This window comes from Simochromis diagramma, unplaced genomic scaffold (assembly GCF_900408965.1).
Source record: "Simochromis diagramma unplaced genomic scaffold, fSimDia1.1 OVJJ01000302.1, whole genome shotgun sequence".
In the NCBI taxonomy this organism is placed as follows: Eukaryota; Metazoa; Chordata; class Actinopteri; order Cichliformes; family Cichlidae; genus Simochromis; species Simochromis diagramma.
This window is the reverse complement of record NW_024386792.1, coordinates 11,237,195-11,255,655: the sequence shown is the minus strand read 5'-3', so window position 1 is coordinate 11,255,655 and position 18,461 is coordinate 11,237,195. Positions and strand designations below refer to the sequence as shown.

The window sequence follows — 18,461 nt, the reverse complement described above, 5'->3', positions numbered from 1 at the left end:
CTCTTTGGTCTTGGCCATGGCGGCGTTTGGAGTCTGACTGTTTGAGGCTGTGGACAGGTGTCTTTTATACAGATGATGAGTTCAAACAGGTGCCATTCATACAGGTAACGAGTGGGGGACAGAAAAGCTTCTTACAGAAGACGTTACAGGTCTGTGAGAGCCAGAGATTTTCCTTGTTTGAGGTGACCAAATACTTATTTTCCACCCTAATTTACGAATAAATTCTTTACAAATCCTACCATGTGAATTCATGGATTTTTTTTCCACATTCTGTCTCTCACAGTTGAAGTGTACCTCTGGTGCAAATTACTGACCTCTGTCATCATTTTAGATGGGGGAACTTGCACAATCGGTGGCTGACTAAATACGTTTTTGCCCCACTGTACTAATACTAATGTTGGCATTCAGTCTCTTGAGAGGCCAAACCTTGTGAAACTGCTTTCACTAAGCCTTCAACATTAAAGCATAAAAGCTTAAAATTAAGGCAGATATATTTTCACGCTTACTGCCAGGAAGAGCAGCTACAACAGAAGGTGGCTGTAAGCAATCGAGAACACACTAAATTCCATGTAATGGCAGTGAAATGACGCAGCTTACACAAAGGGTACAAACATCCCTGCTGTGAAATGGTGTCATGCCTTTGTGAAATAATCCTATATTTTCAAATTCAATTCAGTAATACAATGACGGAAAAAAAAAGCACAATGGCTGTTCTCCTGAGAAGCAGATGCTATTGTGTGCTTGGGGTGGCCCTGTAGTCATGGATATATGGTGACAATTGTGAATTATCATTTGCTAGGTGCAACAAATTACTCAGTGGTGTCCTACTTTTAAAGACATATTAGAGTCTACTGCGCTCGGGGCCAAGAGAGCGCTGACTGAGGGAGTGAAACAAGTGAAAGGAAGCGTCTACAAGCGTCTATCGGGTGAAGAAGAGAGAGGGTGATACAGAGAATTATAGCTAATGAGAAAGTGCAAATGGTATGTGAGAGGGAGGAGGAACTTCTGAAGTGCAGAAACTTTGACAGAGCTTTGCCCTATTCCATCTGCTCAGCTATCATATTTGAAAGGCAAAATTACATGGTACATCTAATTCCCCTGCACAGCTAACATCAAATTGTCTCAGCGCTAACATCCTAATTCTTTCACTGACAAAGACAAAGGCTGCATTTTTTTTTCATTTCACCGAGAACCTGCAAAGTTTTGGATCAGAAACAACCTGACATTTTTCTTTCCAAGGCGAGCGAGATGAAGTGCTAATTTAGGCAGAATAAATAGAAAGCGGTGGCAGGATGTCACAACTGTGGTGGTGGGTGAGACCGGCGTGACCTGACTCCTGGTTATTTCTTGTTTTGACGAGGTCACAAATGTTAGGCAGATATTGGATTCCCACGAGCGCTGAATGGGAATGCTGAGGCAGAATTAGAATGACCACAGAATGACTGCAGCGGGTATCCTAATGAAGCCTCTCAGTCCCTCTGTTTAGGTGACCCATTTTCTCTTCCTCTCTCTTTTTCTTCCTTCTCTCGCTAATACAGATGCCCCAAATTCTTCAGAGGGAAGAATATGCATAAATTTAATTAAAATTATTGGGTGAGATTCGTATAGCCTCCCTCTAAACCATTAGTTCTTGGGCTTGCTCGGACTATGGCAGGTGAGGAGTCTGATGGGGTCAGTCCTCCTTCTTGGGAGAAAATGTCACAGTGAAAATGGTAAATTACAATAACACAAATGAACTTTCACTTTAAAGGACAAGATGGGATTGAAAATGTGTGTTTTTTATTTATGGATGGATGAATTGATTTTTCCTGATGGGTTTCTGCAAAACTTTTAGAAATAAGAAACAGATTTTGGAGGGTTTATGAAGTAAAAGTGTGAGGACTGGTCCAAATTGCAAACCATTGCAAGATAGATGGGGATTTTGTTAAATATCTTGCAATTACAAAATTCCCGTGGGCAACTGATTATACAGTACTCAGACACCCAGTGTAAGTGAACACAGTTGTTAGTTCAATAAGAGATGCTCTATTTCCATGCTTGAGCTAGACTGTGCTCTACCAAGGGGCTTGCACAGCATGAGGAGGATGGTGTTTTTAACTAGTTTTATAATTTCCCCACCTTCTCAGATAAGAAATGATTCATAAACACTTTACAACTTCCTTTTTTTTTTTTTAATACATACACATACAAACAGGGGAAATGAACAAGGAAAGAAAATCACATATTTAAAACACAAACAAACCAAAGGGAGAACACATCTCGATTCACATACTTTACCTTTTCTCCTATAAGTATTTTTAGCAATGAAGTCCAGTAATACGACTACTTTTTATGTTATGAGTTATGAGTACTGAAGGCACTGTATTTTAAAATTCAATAATTAAGCCACGGTTTGCTAGTACCTATTTTCTTATGATAACTTCTTCAGCACTTGTACTCATTTGTCTTATCAAGGAGCATATTTATATTTTTGTCACACTTTCGATTACAGCCCACAGTGTATTGCACAGTGCATTAATGCTGTAAGTAGGAGTGACTGAGGTTTAGTCATCACGGAAACATGTTATACATACAGTAAGGTTTAGTACCAAATTACTGATAACTACCTCAATCATTTTCATGTTTCTGAAATGGTTAGTGTTTTTTTTCTTCATAAGATTTATTTTCATTTTTAAATTGAAAAACAAACAAACAAACAAACAAACAAACAAACAAACAAACAAACAAACAAAAAGCAACAAACAAAAAGCTCACAACTATGGCATACAGCAAACATCTACAACTAACCACAACATGGCAGGCCATTGTGACCACAGGAGCACTCCTAGGTGCACACTCTTGTATCCATGCCTTTCAACGATAACCTCAGACATCCGAAAACCAAAACCCAAAAAGTAATAACATGATGAAAATAACAATAATAATAACATAATAACATTGGTAATTACAGAAAGAATTAGGACAAAAAACAAAAACAAAAAACCCAAAAAACAAAAACAAGAACTCAAAAAATTCAGCAAAACAAAAAGCACAGAACATCATACGAACCCCCTTCAGTCAATGAGCAACCTAATTACGTTTTGTATTACACTAGGCAGAGTAATACAAAATGCTACAAATCATAAATAATCATAAGTAATGCCACTCTGCACAGTTGTTGTTGTTGTTGTTGTTGTTGTTTTAAAAAAACCCGAACTTTCTCATCCCTGTCACTTGTCCATGATGTAACTATAATGATGGATGATGATGGTTCATGTCAATAAAGTTGTGCTTTAGGAGCTAGTTACCACTACAGTGAGCCTAAACAATTGTGAGAACAAAACCATTTAAAAAAATTTATTTATTTTTTAAGTAGAAGGTTTTTTTTTTCAAATGCAACCTTTCAAACAGCTCACCAAGTAGCACCAAACTGTTTCTGTGCAGCTTGATAGTAATTCTGTCTGGTAGCTTAAACTGTATGTTACAGGAAGAAAAACAATGTTAAGGTGTGTTAACTCCACTCTCAGATTTGGAGTAAGATAAGAGAAAGAAAGGACACGAGAGAACGCAAGTTTAAGAACTGCTCAGCAAGTGACATGTCTGGCAGCTGGCGTTGTAGACACTGCAGAGGAGGTGTGGCTTTTTCCCAAACAGCAACACTGGCAATACCTGGGCCCAATGTGTCACTGCTCTAAAAAAGTCCTGGGAGCTCGGCTGCTGTGCACCTCTCCTTTATGAGGCACCCAATTAGACTGCATTTGCTGCTTCAGTTTTCAATTTATTGCATTACATGACACTGCATTTAACACTTCTCCACTCATATGTTCACTTACCCTGCTAACGTCACCCATCCTTGAGTGGAATGATTATGCAATGGTTAGTATTGTCACCTCACAGGAAGAAGGTTACAGATTTGAATCTCCTGGGTGGCTGGGACGTTTCTATGTTGACCCGTGCCCAGATGGGTCACCTAGATTTCTCTGGCTTCCAGAGAAGCACAGTATGAATGTATGATTAAATGCAACTTACAGTCTAAATCACTTTGAGGGATCAAATCGACTAGAAAAGCACTATATAAATACAAATAATAAAATATTTCTTAATTGCCATTTGCATCTCCCTTATTGACATTTTTTAAACTTTTTAAATTAAACATTGGATTTGATCATGTCATGTTCCTGGAGTTCTCCGGTATTTTCATGCACAGAACTGTCAATCATGTTGTATTGTTTAAATTGTCTATTTTACAGCAGTACTAGGTAGTGCAGTCCAGAGTAGTGCAGGCTAAATTTGTTAGCTTGCAGTGTTACCTTGCAGGTCTTTAAAGACGCCTACAAATAAAATGTATTATTATTATTGTTATTGCAGTTGTTTCTGTTATCTAAGATAATTCTTTTTATCCCCCCCCCCCCCCCCCCCCCCCACCCCGCCCACTGGCATAAGCTGTTTTTTCTCTGCACTGATGGCCTTCGCATCAGCAAGGAGGAGCAGATTTCACGTGTCACTGCTCCTGTAGCTGCACAATTCTGCTTGTGTGTATGTGCTTACATGTGTTTTTTTTTCTTCTTCTCAAGCATCTGCTGTCAACCAGTTGGTGAAAAACGAGGTGAATATAAGTCATCTGGTGAGAAGTAGTCACTAATAGGATCGAGCCTGCTCCTTCTTCGCAACATAAGCACACAGACACATAACTTCAGCACACATAGACTGTTGGAGACATTCACACTCACAGACACCTCCACAGGAATGAGCTATGGCCTTATTACCCACCTCACTTCCTAGCAGCCGGTGTCCTCCCGTAAAAGCACAACAGTGTTCCTATCCTCTCTCCTACACATCATCCATCCATCCATCCATGCTCCCTCCTCTTTTCAACATTGCCCTAATGTTTTCCTGGGACTTTTTTTGCCTTCACATTCTGCTTTCTTTCTACTATTCTCCCTTCCTCCGCTCTTATTTTCTCTTTACCTCATTTACTCTTTTGCTCCACATCTCCCCTCCTACCTCTTTTCTTTGGCATCCCACCTCAAGCACCTGATTTCTACCCTGAATTAAAATAGCCTCTTCCGCATCTCTTTCTTCAGCATGGCACCTACCTGATTTAGTCAAAGCTCTTCTTTCCCTTTACACCTCCACTCTTGCCTCCCTGCTCCAATCCTATCTTAACCCATTCCTTTCCTTTCCATCATATACCTCTGTGGCTGATCTACTTACCTTTCTGCTCTCAATCACTCTTCCCTATCTCCTAGCCTCCTTCCTTCCCTGTCTCCCTCTTTTCTCACCCTATTTTTTTCCTCCCAGCCCTAACACCTGCTGCTGAAGATGTCTAGACCAGGAATGAAATGAGGATGGAGAGAGGGGCGAGGAGGTGGTGCATGTGTGCACAAATAGGACGATAAAAGACAAGAAAAGCATGGAGAGAGAGGATAAGGGGCGAAAATGTTTGAGTAAAAACAGAAAATGGTTTGAAGAATGAGTAGATGTCATGAGGAATGCAGATATGTTGTAAATAGGTTCGCAAATTTAAACCGAACTGATTGTTGTCCATCTTTAGAAGAAAAAAGATTTACTACTTCTCGTGGTTTCTTTTCAGCTGTCACTTTCAGATTTTTCTTTTCATTCTAAATTGTTTGGCTTCTTCCAGACAACACAGCAGCAATCATTTTTTATGGTTCACTGCTTCACACCCACTGAACACCTCTGTCTACCCATCTGTAATTTCATTTTTGATCTGAGAAACCTACCCAAGTCACACATTGTATCAAAGCGAAGGAGCGTGATCTAAGAGGACTTTTCTCCGTTTCTTCCTTATGAACAACATGAATGAAATTTGTGCCATCAGTCCAGGCATATCACCACGCATAGAGTCCGTGTGGTGGAATTAGAAGAAAGAATGAAAAATAAAGAAAAATACAAAAAAAAGGGCCTCGACTAAATGATGAAGGAAATGAGGACAAACAGATGCTGGATTACATCTTTATATGGCAGTTACACACTGAGAGAGAGTTTTGTTTGATGGCTTGCTTGTTTGTGTGGTTCAGAGTGTTATGTGTGTGCGCTTGACAGGAGGAGGTGTCCTGTCTGTAGCAGGATGTGATAATTAACCTTTCTCCTGCTGAGCGCTGCTATTAAAGCTAGGGCTGTAAATGAATCTTATCACGAAAACAACATATTACACAACTTCACTTGTTTAGAGCTGTTGTACATTCAGAGTGAAATTGTAAATTGGACTGGTTCATGCAGAGGCCATTCTGTCTGCTCATGTCTATCTGTGTTTATCTTTATGTGAGCTTACTTACCTGTCACTTCAAATTCATGGCCAGACCCACTGGAGAAACCTTTTACTTTAAAATCAAATAGAATTATTCAAATTTCTGTATTACCTGTTGACATCCAAATTTATGATTTGGCTTTTCTTTCTTTTGTAACCTTTTTTTTCCCTCTTACCTGCTGCTTGGAGGGATGAAAACTACTAGATTTACTGGCAGCAGTTTCACAACATAACGCAATCATGTGCTTAGATTTAAATTGCTGTGGTCAAAGTTAATATAGAAATGTTTTGATTAGTTTCAAAATTACTTTTTTCTGCAGAAAATAATTATTTTTATCAATGCATACAACTTTAGTTAGGGGAATATGTCTATGTAGGTTCTCAGTCATCCAGGTCATGGTATTCTAAGCAGCTTGGAAAGAAAGCGACTAGACTTCTTTGAGTTTCGTGAAGACGTCTCGGATGAGAGGTCAAACATCTTCAAGAAAGCAGTTGCTTTCTTTCCAAGCTCCTTCGACTTCTGTTAGTGGAGTTGAACAGTCCTTCTGGTCACAACACAAGAAAACTAAATACGAGGGAATTTTGGAAATAACAGGGTCACTACTCTTCCTCCCTTAGCAGGTTTAATGGCAGCAGACAGCAGTGGGTTTAAGTTAAAATGCTAGCTTGCATTTTGCCCTCTCTGATATTTCTGGTTTGCTAGTCTAGCTGGGAAGTGGATCTCTTTGCTTCCCTGAATCTGACTTAAACTTCCAGAGCTTTAAGTCACAGTATAAGTGACAGTGAAATATAACATGGGTTTTATAGATTGGTGCTCAGAAAACTACATAAATATGCATACAACTGAAACAAATCAAAGTCGCAAAGTGGCAAACCACGTAAAGTTGCAGAGTTTCAGAATTAAAGTACATTGTGGAGACTCTGGAGAGTCTCCAATGCTCTACAGAGCTCCTAATGCTCTGCCGAGTTTTTAACCCCCTCTAGCATTAACATCAGCATAAAACTCATAAAACTGTGAACCAGGAGCTTGATGGCACGGGTTTCCATGGCAGCACAGCTCCTGCAGGTGTAATGTTTAGGTGGCGCTGTACATTTGTCCATATTCTGTATGTTCTCAAACACATGCATAATATTAACAACCTGTGCGTGAACTAATTTAATCAATATACCAACATGATTGTGCTCCTGAAAGACAGATAATTTTGAAACAAAATATTGATTATCCACTGTCTCTGCCAACGTTTAGCTACAACTCTATGCAACTAAATGCAGGTGGAAATTAATGGACTGATTTTATTGATTCTGGGTATAAGAGATATATATAAGAGAGGGGCTGAGCTGTCAACTGATCACCACCTGGTGGTGAGTTGGATCAGGTGGCGGGGGAGGACGCTGGACAGACCTGGTGCACCTAAACGTGTAGTGAGGGTGTGCTGGGAACATCTAGCAGAGGCCCCAGTCCGCGAGATCTTCAACGCACACCTCCGGCAGAGCTTCAACAGCATTCCGAGGGAGACTGGGGACATTGAGTCCGAATGGACCATGTTCAGCGTCTCCATTGCCGAAGCTGCTGCATTGAGCTGTGGCCGCAAGGTGGTTGGTACCTGCCGTGGTGGTAATCCCCGAACCAAATGGTGGACACCAGAGGTGAAGGGAGCCACCAGGCTGAAGAAGGAGTTCTATCGGGCTTGGTTAGCCTGTGGGACTCCGGAGGCAGCCGACAGGTATCGACAGGCCAAGCGGAATGCGGCTCGGGCAGTGGCTGAAGCAAAAACTCGGGTGTGGGAGGAGTTCGGAGAGGCCATGGAAAAAGACTTTCGGACTGCCTCGAAGAGATTCTGGCAAACCATCAGGCGTCTCAGGAGGGGAAAGCGGTGCTCTACCTGCACTGTGTATAGTGCTGGCGGAGCGCTGCTGACGTCGACTGAGAAAATTGTCAGGCGGTGGAAGGAATACTTTGAGGACCTCCTTAATCCCACTGACACGTCTTCCGAGGAGGAAGCAGAGTCTGGGGACGAGGGGAATGACCCGCCAATTTCCGGGGGCGAGGTCACTGAGACAGTTAAACAACTCCTTGGTGGCAGAGCCCTTGGTGTTGATGAGGTCCGCCCCGAATTCCTGAAGGCTCTGGACGTTGTAGGGCTGTCTTGGTTGACACGCCTCTGCAATGTTGCGTGGAGATCAGGGGCAGTACCCGTGGACTGGCAGACCGGGGTGGTGGTCCCCATCTTTAAGAAGGGGGACCGGAGGGTGTGTTCCAACTACAGGGGGATCACACTCCTCAGCCTCCCTGGGAAAGTCTATGCCAGGGTGCTGGAAAGGAGAGTTCGTCCGCTAGTCGAACCTCAGATACAGGAGGAACAATGCGGTTTTCGTCCTGGTCGCGGAACACTGGACCAGCGCTTTATCCTCTCGAGGATACTTGAGGGTGCATGGGAGTTTGCCCAACCAGTCTACAAGTGTTTTGTGGACTTGGAGAAGGCATTCAAACGTGTCCCTCGGGGTGTCCTGTGGGAGGTTTTGCGGGAGTATGGGGTGTCTGGCCCATTGCTATGGGCCATTCGATCCCTATACAACCGTTGCAAGAGCTTGGTTTGCATTGCCGGCAATAAGTCGGACTCGTTCCCGGTGGGTGATGGGCTCCGCCAGGGCTGCCCTTTGTCTCCGGTTCTGTTCATAATTTTTATGGACAGGATTTCTAGGTGCAGCCAAGTGGCGGAGGGCTTTCACTTTGGTGGCCTCAGAATCTCATCTCTGATTTTTGCGGATGATGTGGTTCTGTTGGCTTCATCAGGTGAGGGCCTCCAGCTCGCACTGGAACGGTTCGCAGCCGAGTGTGAAGCAGCAGGATTGAGGATCAGCACCTCCAAATCTGAGGCCATGGTTCTCAGCCGGAAAAGGGTGGAGTGCCCACTCAGGGTCGGGGATGAGCTCCTGCCCCAAGTGGAGGAGTTCAAGTATCTCGGGGTCTTGTTCGCGAGTGATGGGAGAAGGGAGCCGGAGATCGACAGACGGATTGGGGCTGCAGCTGCAGTAATGCGGACGCTGCACCGGTCCGTTGTGGTGAAGAGGGAGCTGAGTGTAAAAGCGAAGCTCTCAATTTACCGGTCGATCTACGTCCCTACCCTCACCTATGGCCACGAGCTGTGGGTAGTGACCGAAAGAACGAGATCGCGGATACAAGCGGCAGAAATGAGCTTCCTCCGAAGGGTGGCTGGCCTCTCCCTTAGAGATAGGGTGAGAAGTTCGGCCATCCGGGAGGGGCTCAGAGTAGAGCCACTACTGCTCCGCATCTGACAAGGATGCCCCCTGGGCGCCTCCTGGGTGAGGTGTTCCAGGCATGTCCCACCGGGAGGAGGCCCCGGGGCAGACCCAGGACACGCTGGAGAGATTATATCTCTCGGCTGGCCTGGGAACGCCTTGGTGTTCCCCCGGATAAGCTGGAGGAGGTGGCCGGGGAGAGGGAGGTCTGGGCCTCTTTGCTTAGGCTGCTGCCCCCGCGACCTGGCCTCGGATAAAGCGGATGAAGATGGATGGATGGATGGTATACTGGGCTGAGATGCATCTGGATTGCCCAGTATACCCAGAACTGTATATACGCATAACTGTCAAGTTCTTAGATGTAGTCTATTTTATATTTAATGCTAATTGTAAATGATTTCAGTGTGCTAGAAAAAACATTATGCCTCCATAAATTCTACATTAATATGATGATTTTACAGTTGAATATTGCTGGGTACAAGTTTCTGTCTGAAGAATAAAAACACAAATGAGATTATGAAGAGATGAATTACTGATGACAGAGAAAAAAAAACAGGCGAAAACTTGATATGACAGCAGAGATACAAATCGAGAAATATGGAGAAAATAAATCAGGAAGGAGGAAAGAGACAAAAACACACTTCAAAAGCGTTGGTTAGGCATGACACATAAAACTTAGAGGTTAAGGTCTAAGCACTGTTTTTGACCCAGGACTGTGACCTTCCAAAATCATTGATTTGGCTCAAATATCTGGATCGCCTACCCAACGTCACTGTAAATTAATTTTTTTATTGGTTGTATCATTTAACACCAAGGCAAAGACTCATTTGGATCAAATTGATTGTAGCCCTCAGAGATTTTTTTTCCTTAAAAAAAACCAAAAGCTGTAAATAAAATATTTAACAGGTGTTGTGTGTAGGTACATGAACGATCACAAATTCAAAAATGACTTAATGCATGAAAAGCCATTCATTATTTCATGAAAACCTCATTAACTGCCAGGAGTCTCATTCTCTCAAGGACCATTTAAATTCTAATATACTGAAAGGTTAACATAGATATTTTTTTAGCCAATGAGGCAAAACATGTTGTCTACTTCACCTTTAATTATTTTTTTTTAATGCATGAAGTCATGGATAAATTCATTATGATTCAACTTCCCTTATCGTGCAGTGTAACCTTTTGCCTCAATAGACAAATTGTTTCCATTCAGTATCAGTTCTGATCAACTGAGAAAAACTAAATAATGGTTTTCCATTAGTATTACAGATCATTTAACCCTTTAAATGTATTTTAAACAACACAATTTACATCATTAACAATGATTCTAGCTGGTGAGTGATGGAGACAAGTCACCATCTTCCACAAATTATGTAACTAATTTGCTAGTGACCAAAGACCAAACCTTCTCTATTTCACAGAAAAGTCAAAATCCTGTTTCAGCATAATACTGAAAACTATTCCATGGATTTGTTACTTCTAGGCTGGACTATTGTAATTAATTCCTTATTATGAGGTTTTTCTAAGATGAAAAAAACTTGAGTTAATCCAAAATACTGCAGCGAGTGTACTATCCGAGAGTAGAAAGAGAGATTATATTTGACTCATATTAACTTATTTTCATAGGTTCCCTGCAGACCATGTCATTTTCAAACTGCAAGCTTACTTATGGTTCCTAGAGTTTCCTCATGTAGAATGACAGGCTCCTCACCTGTGAAACCAGCTCCCATTTTGGGTTCAGGACACAAACACCCTTTGTTTTTAAGATTAGGTGAAAATGTTCCTTTTTGGATCAGATGACCTCAGCATAAACCTTAGTTATGCTGCTGTGGGCTCAGGCTGGGGGGGACTTCCCATGATACACTGAGCACTTCTCTTTTCACTCAACATGCCATTATTGAATGTCACTAACTTTAGTCTACTCTCTCCTTCAGCTTGATGTTGATGGTCTAGCTAAGCTCCTCCTTTTCTCTTGTCTTGGTAAATGGTTGATGCTTACTAGGCCCGATTTTGCTGTGGGTCATCCTTATGAATATAGTGCAATACCTTTCCTATTACATCATGATTAGGGAGGACAGGGTATTCAGCTGACCCAAAGCTGTTGATTTTGAACATAAAAGTAATGTTAAATAGAAATACTGTAAAAAAAAAAACACCTTCATGAAAAATGCAAACAAATATCTATATAATTATGTCTACAATTAAAAGAAAAAATCATTTGCATGATGTCTATTAGTCTATCATCAAAGTAATCCTATCATAATTATTTACACTTCAGTGCATGTATGGCATATAATAGTTAATGGTTTAATTTTAAAGGTGCTAGGTTACTGAAAATACCGAAAACAAACACTGATTTAAGAAATACAGCAGTGTTATAATATGCTTCCTAGCAGGACAATGAATTATTAACACAGATGTTTATTATCTTACTTTTTAAACTAGAAGGGCTGACATAGCAGAGGGGTACATGGTTGTTCCAGTTTTGTTTTAGGAAACCCAGTATCAAATGTTCAAAACTTTTGTTCCATAATAATCATATTTTATTACATTTTTTACATTTAATAGTGCGTAAGGAGCACTTTTTCCTTTTGAACTGTATTTTTTTAAAAATACATGTAAAGCACCAATACCTCATAACTGTACTTAAGTACAGTGCCTGGTGAATTTTTGCTTACAAAGATTTACGTGCACAAAAAAATTAAACAAACCTCAAGAGTATCAAGTGAGGGCCAATGTGGCAGATGGGCCAGCAGTAGAGTAACATATGACTTTGTGCCCCGAGTATCTTCAGTAGCAGCACGCCAGCCAAACCTTAGCCACTAATGAGGCTCCACACAAAGTCCCAGCAGAGCCCACTCAAAACACTGAACCAGACACAAACACAAGGAAGACACAGAGACTAAGATGTAGGCATATGCCCTCCCAAGCGCACATGCACACACACACACATGCTTTTTCACACTACCTCGGGTAACAATAAAACGCAAGCACACACACACACACACACACACACACACACACACACACAAATAATTGAGGTTTGTACCAAAGATTAACATTGCACCTTTGGTAAAAAACCTTCTTAAATTCTTTGTTGGACCGGCATCCCTCTCAGCTTGTCCTTCTGAAGTAGATGTGACATAGCCTGCCATGATTATTAGTATTTTATTCCACTGTTACTGACACGTTCCAGTGTTAAGCATTCAAAATCAAAGAATAAACCTTTAACAACCTTTTGTTCTTTTCACTGTTAAATCTAAAAATTCTTTCAACATCTTTTCATATTATGCTTTTTTTTGTTGGTAAAACGCTGCTTTGTCCATTTTCTGTAACTATGAATAACTTTCCAAAAATGATTTCTGCTTTATCACAGAGAAAGAATACCTTTGAACTGTAGTTTACCCAACACACGCTGCTTACTTTAGCTGAATATGAATGTACATGTGCACTCTGTACAGAACTCTGCACTGATGCATCGTGACTTTATTTTAGTTAACCTATTATTACCCATTTTTACCATGTTGTTCAACAGAGTGAAAAAAAGGAGAAATTGCACGATGTATGATTTACTTACTCCTCATGTTTCAGATTCTGTACAGATGCTCTAATTGCAATTTTCTTGGCTGATTCAGATTCTTTTTTTTGTAAGTGTGACCTGCCAATACTGAAATTTGTCGATTAATGTTTTCTTTTAAAGAAACATAATTGACAGGATATACAAGCAAAAATAAACTTTTCTTCAATGCAAAAACTTATTTTCATAATAAAATAACTAAACTTTTACCCTGAACTTTAGTGAGTCATTAGATCTTCTCTCACTTAAACAGCTGAAAAAAAAGTTTTCTGCTCTTAGAAAAGGGGTAGAAATATTTGAGTTGTTGTACAATCATCTTTACCTGTATTTTATCCTACCAAACAGGAGCATCATTTACTTGCATCATTTTTCGGTATGGTTATGAGTTAGAGTTATGAGTATGGTTATAAGTTCAAAAGATAACAGAATATTAACCATTTTGTCTTTTTCACCTGTTCCATCGTCTCTGCTTTCATCCTTTCACTGTTCAGACTGAGGCTGCTGGCTGAGCTCTGGATAGCTTTAGCTTTAGCAACTTTGCCTTTGTTAGCATCTTTAAAATATACATATTCAGCTGGATGATAGTCATTTCAGTGTCTTATTAAGTTTGTTATTACAAACATTTTCATGGTAGTCCCCCAATGGTTTATTTGGCAAACATTCCATACTGTCTCCACTCAAAGTGAGGGGCTTCTACACTAACAACATGTTAGCATGTAGCTGTGGCGCTGCTGTTCCCGTGTTGCGCATACATGAAAAGGTAATGTGACCTTCCAGGCCAAGAACACTGGAAACTGTCTGATTCCAGTTGCATCCCAGTTGAGCGTTGCATCTCTAGTCTTCTGATTACTTTGCCATTTGTGTTTTTTTATCAGCGTTGTCTGGCCTTTACAGCTTTTGTTGCTTTTGCTAGTTAGTTTATTAAAGTTACTTTTCCTATTCATGCTGCCTGAGTGCCTGTGCTTGGTGTCCTCTTACCAGAACTCCACATAACAGTGACATTGCAGATATTACAGAGACATCTTTTATGCCCAAACACAAGGTCAAACCCAGCTGTATGGCATTGAAGCACATTTAATTTTCTTTTGAAAGTATTGTGAGTCTGCTGATATTATTACAGAACATTGCAGCCTGAAAGTAATAAGTTTGAGATTTACTAAAGCTGAAACCTGTAGTCTACAAATAAACAACAATATTGGCATTGCCTTTTAAAAACTGTAAGGTATTTTTATTTTTTTATTTTTTATTTTTTTTGCTCTTGTTGATTTGCAGACGGGTTCAGATTCAGTCGTACGATGCCGCAGAAGAGGACTTACTGTGTTTTATTATAGTTTGTGTACGGAATTGCCAAACAGCTTCTCATTATATGTTGATTTAAAAATATTTATTGCCTAATACAAGGATGAAAATATATCACACGTGCTATAAAATCCCAATGGAAAGTGTAATACTGGCTGCTGATTCTGCTCTGTACATTTCAGACCATGGCTATACCAGCTGAGTGCAGTGGGAGTGCTACCCAGAGTGTCTCTTTGTTATCTTAACACAATTTCATTGTGTTTCAGTGAGCAGAATACTGAGCCAAATAAATTTTGAGGACGCAGACTGTTCCGTGAAACACACACTGTGCCAAGTGCTGATGGCATGCTGTGTTTTATGGGTAGAAAATCAGACGAAGAAAAGTACTGAACAAGAAAAGGAAAACATGAAATGAGACACTCTTACCTTAAGAAGCACTTCAGCACTTCAAACTGCAAAGAAAAGGAGCGAAACAGGGGAGAGGCAGAAGGAGAGAGGGAGGGACAAGAGGGGAGACGAGAGGGGGAAAAAAAGAGAGACTGAAATTAGATTACCATAGGGTGCAACAACTTTCCACTTTACAGGAAAACATCTGAGATAAAACTACAGACATTTTTTGAAGGAGTGATTTAATTTCACAAGCAGTGCTGTTGTGCATTTCTCTGCAATTTCATTCCCTTGCCTTCGGCAACACATACAGTACTGAGCATTTATAGTTGACTGGCCTGCATGCATTTTGAAAAATAATTCTTTGTGAGGATGTAAAGAGTCATTTCAACAATTTCCAAGAAGTCCAGTGAAATTAATTTAGACGTAGTTATCAAAAGCACAATTACCTCTTGAGTTCAGTTTTGAGTATTTTTTTAATGACATCATGTAATCAGTGTTTTACACTGATAGATCACATGAAATGAAAAATACGATAAAATGACTGTGATTTTATTTAAAGTTTTAAATGTCGAGCAGGTGTGCTTTGACAGGTTTGACTAAGAATATGGAGAAGATTTACAAGAGGAAACAAAGTGAAACCATTTCTGCTGCTCCGAATGTCACTTGACAGTTGTTTTCTTCAAAAAATAGAAAATAAAAGAAGCTGCTCTTAAGTTTAGTTTTGATGGGGCTGCTCAAATGTAAACAGAATTTAAACAAAGAAAAAAATTGTAAGGCATTGTAAATAAAATAAAAAAATCTCTGTACAGTATGTATCCTTCTTCCCTTTCTTCAAACCTGAGTTTAAAGCAGAAAATACTACTTTGCTAGGTATTGTTCTTCTCTCTTATCCGTTGCCAACTACTGACTTTCTCTACTTCACACTGTCACATTCTCCTGGCTGCAATTCATGAAGCTTTGGAGAGAGATAGCACACACATTCACACTGCTAAAACACACTGACATGCCTAAAAAAAAGAAGAAGAAAAAACAAAATAAACAAAGACTGACCAAGAAAACTGCTTCCTAATTAAAAAACTGTAACAAGCAGATGCTAAAGTAAGAAATGCTGACATAGATATTGTAAAGGTTGACCAAACTTTAAAAATCATGTCTGTGCCTTCTAGCTGAGTTCGCAACATTAAAATAGATTACTAAAATAGAACCCAGGTTTCATTTTACTCACTTAATATGAAGAGAAGTTGTGTAATGAATCGTTAGCCCAACTGTACAAAAGAGTATATATATATATATATATATATATTAGGGGTGCAACGATATTCGTATCGATATTGAACCGTTCGATACAGTGCTTTCGGTTCGGTACGCATATGTATCGAACAATACAACATTTTAATTATTTATCAATTTTCCTTCTGACGATGCTGTCTGTGTTGAGCGCTCAGTGAATCTGTGTTCGACTACTCCGCCTCGGCTGCACTGTCGAGCGCAGATCCACTGAGCGCTCAACACAGACAGCATAGTCAGAAGGAAGAGCGCAGGGCACCTCCCCCACCCTCATTCAGATCTGGCGTTTGGAATTATTTTGGTTTTCATGTGACGTATGACCCTGAAGGTAAGCGAGTCATGGACTAAAGTAAAACAGTATGTTGGATGTGCCATGCAATGCTCAATTACATTGGTGTGAACTAGTGTGTTAGCGCAGTTAGCTCGTTAAAGTGTTTGCCGTCTAGCCCAGCCCCATGCACGGAGCGATCGGCGGTAGCTCGTTAACGGAGATTTGCCGTGTTGTGGCGTTAAGGTCATTTCAACGAGATTAACCTGAAAGCACTAGTGGGAACACAACGAATATGACTGCACATTTACGCCGACATCATCCTAGTGCAAAGACAAAAACAACAAGCATGCTACTAACTTTAGCCGAGTCATTTAGACAGCTGTTAGCACATGATTCTCCTTATGCTGCTGAGAATATAGCCCAGAAGTAGCGGATAGTATAGCTTTTATTTTGGAAAGAGACATTTCTCTGTAATAAACTCTCTTTTCCAAAGATGAGTGATTCCTCAATCAGATACAGGGCTTGCAATATCGCTAGCCCGACGTCCCGGAGCTAGCGATTTTTTCAGTCGGGCTACCAAATCTATCTCTTCCCTGCCCGTCGGGCTATTGTAGGAAAATATATGTCAATGCTTTTGCATTCTTTCAGAAATGTAGCTGGGTAATTATGTCATTGGCATCGGTGAGCCACTGTCAATATGTGACATATTGAAGTCGCGTTTGAATTTGCGCTTGTTTTTTTGCTTTCACTTTGCAATCGTGCGAACTGTGTGTAGAGAGCTACAGCACTGATCTGTGAGTGATGATAATTTGTGCACCAATTCCTCTGACATCGTCTTATTAATCGTTAGCTTACTATGCAAACATGACAAGTGAAATCTCCCGCAGCAAGCTTAAACATGTGAGAGATTGATCGCGCAGAGAATCGCTGAGCTTATGTGAGTGAGCGTGTAAAAGCATTTCAGTTCTGCTGAGCCAAATAAGACAGGTCAGGGTGAAGAAGTGACAGCCAAAGAAAAGCTTACCACAAAACGGAGAAGTTATGACAAATCAGACTATAAGGCAAAAAGAAAGTGCAGCTTTATGGTTTCATGGACAAAAGAATTTCTGTGGCTGCAATATGATGAGCTAAATAACCAGGGCTGCACATAAGTGGTCCGCAGGTGTGCATTCGCTGTCAAAATAAAAAACACGCACAAGGGTTAGGGTTAAATTTAAAAACTGTACTTTTGAGTTAAAATATATATTTATAATTTTAATAAATGACAAATTAAAAATGCATGAACAGTTTTTTGTATCGAAAAAATATCGAACCGTGACACCAAAGTATCGAACCGAATTTTGAACCGTGAATTTTGTGTATCGTTGCACCCCTAATATATATATATATATATATATATATATATATATATATATATATATACAGTCACTTTATTACAGTAGGTGCTTTGAATCTGATCTGAATATTTCAGAAACTGCTTTTCTACTGGGATTTTCCCACACTAACATCTCTGGGGTTTGCAGAAAAAAAAGAAAATATCCAGTGAGCAGGAGTTCTTTGGGTGAAAATGCCTTGTAGATGCAATTCACATGAATTCACCAAAATTGGGCAGTAGAAACCTGGAAAAATGTTACCTGGACTGATTTCTGTAGCAAAATTCAGATGTTAGGGTCAAAAAATGGCATCAACAACATGAAAGCATGCATTCATCCAGCCCTGTACCAAAGATTCAGGGTTATGGCAGTGGTGTAACCGTGTCAGGAATATTTTCTTTGCACACGTTGTGCCTTTTAGTACCAAATGAACAGCCATTGTTGCTGACCATGTATGACTATGTGCATTATCCTGCTGGTAGTAACGATCAAAACGGGGTACACTTCTTGAATAGGACACAGTTCACCATACTCAAATGGCCTCCAAAGACACCAGATCTCAATTCAGCAGGAGACTTGTATCATGGATGTGCAGCCAACAAATCAACAGCAACTGTGTGATGCTATCATGTCAGCATTGACCAACTGTTTCCAGCACGTTGCTGAATCTCTGTCACAGAGAATTAAGGACGTTCTGAAGGCAAAAGGGAGTCTAACCAGGTAGCAGCATGACATATTTAAAACATGGCCACT

General features: G+C 40.4%; 1 protein-coding gene across 1 annotated transcript in view; it reads right to left on the bottom strand.

Annotated features, from left to right (window-relative positions):
- Positions 1–18,461, bottom strand: part of ptprdb (protein tyrosine phosphatase receptor type Db) — a 155,298-nt gene that overhangs the window by 117,615 nt on the left and 19,222 nt on the right. The window contains 1 exon segment of the mRNA XM_040024437.1: positions 14,814–14,839. The gene's annotated coding sequence lies outside the window, so the exon portion shown is untranslated.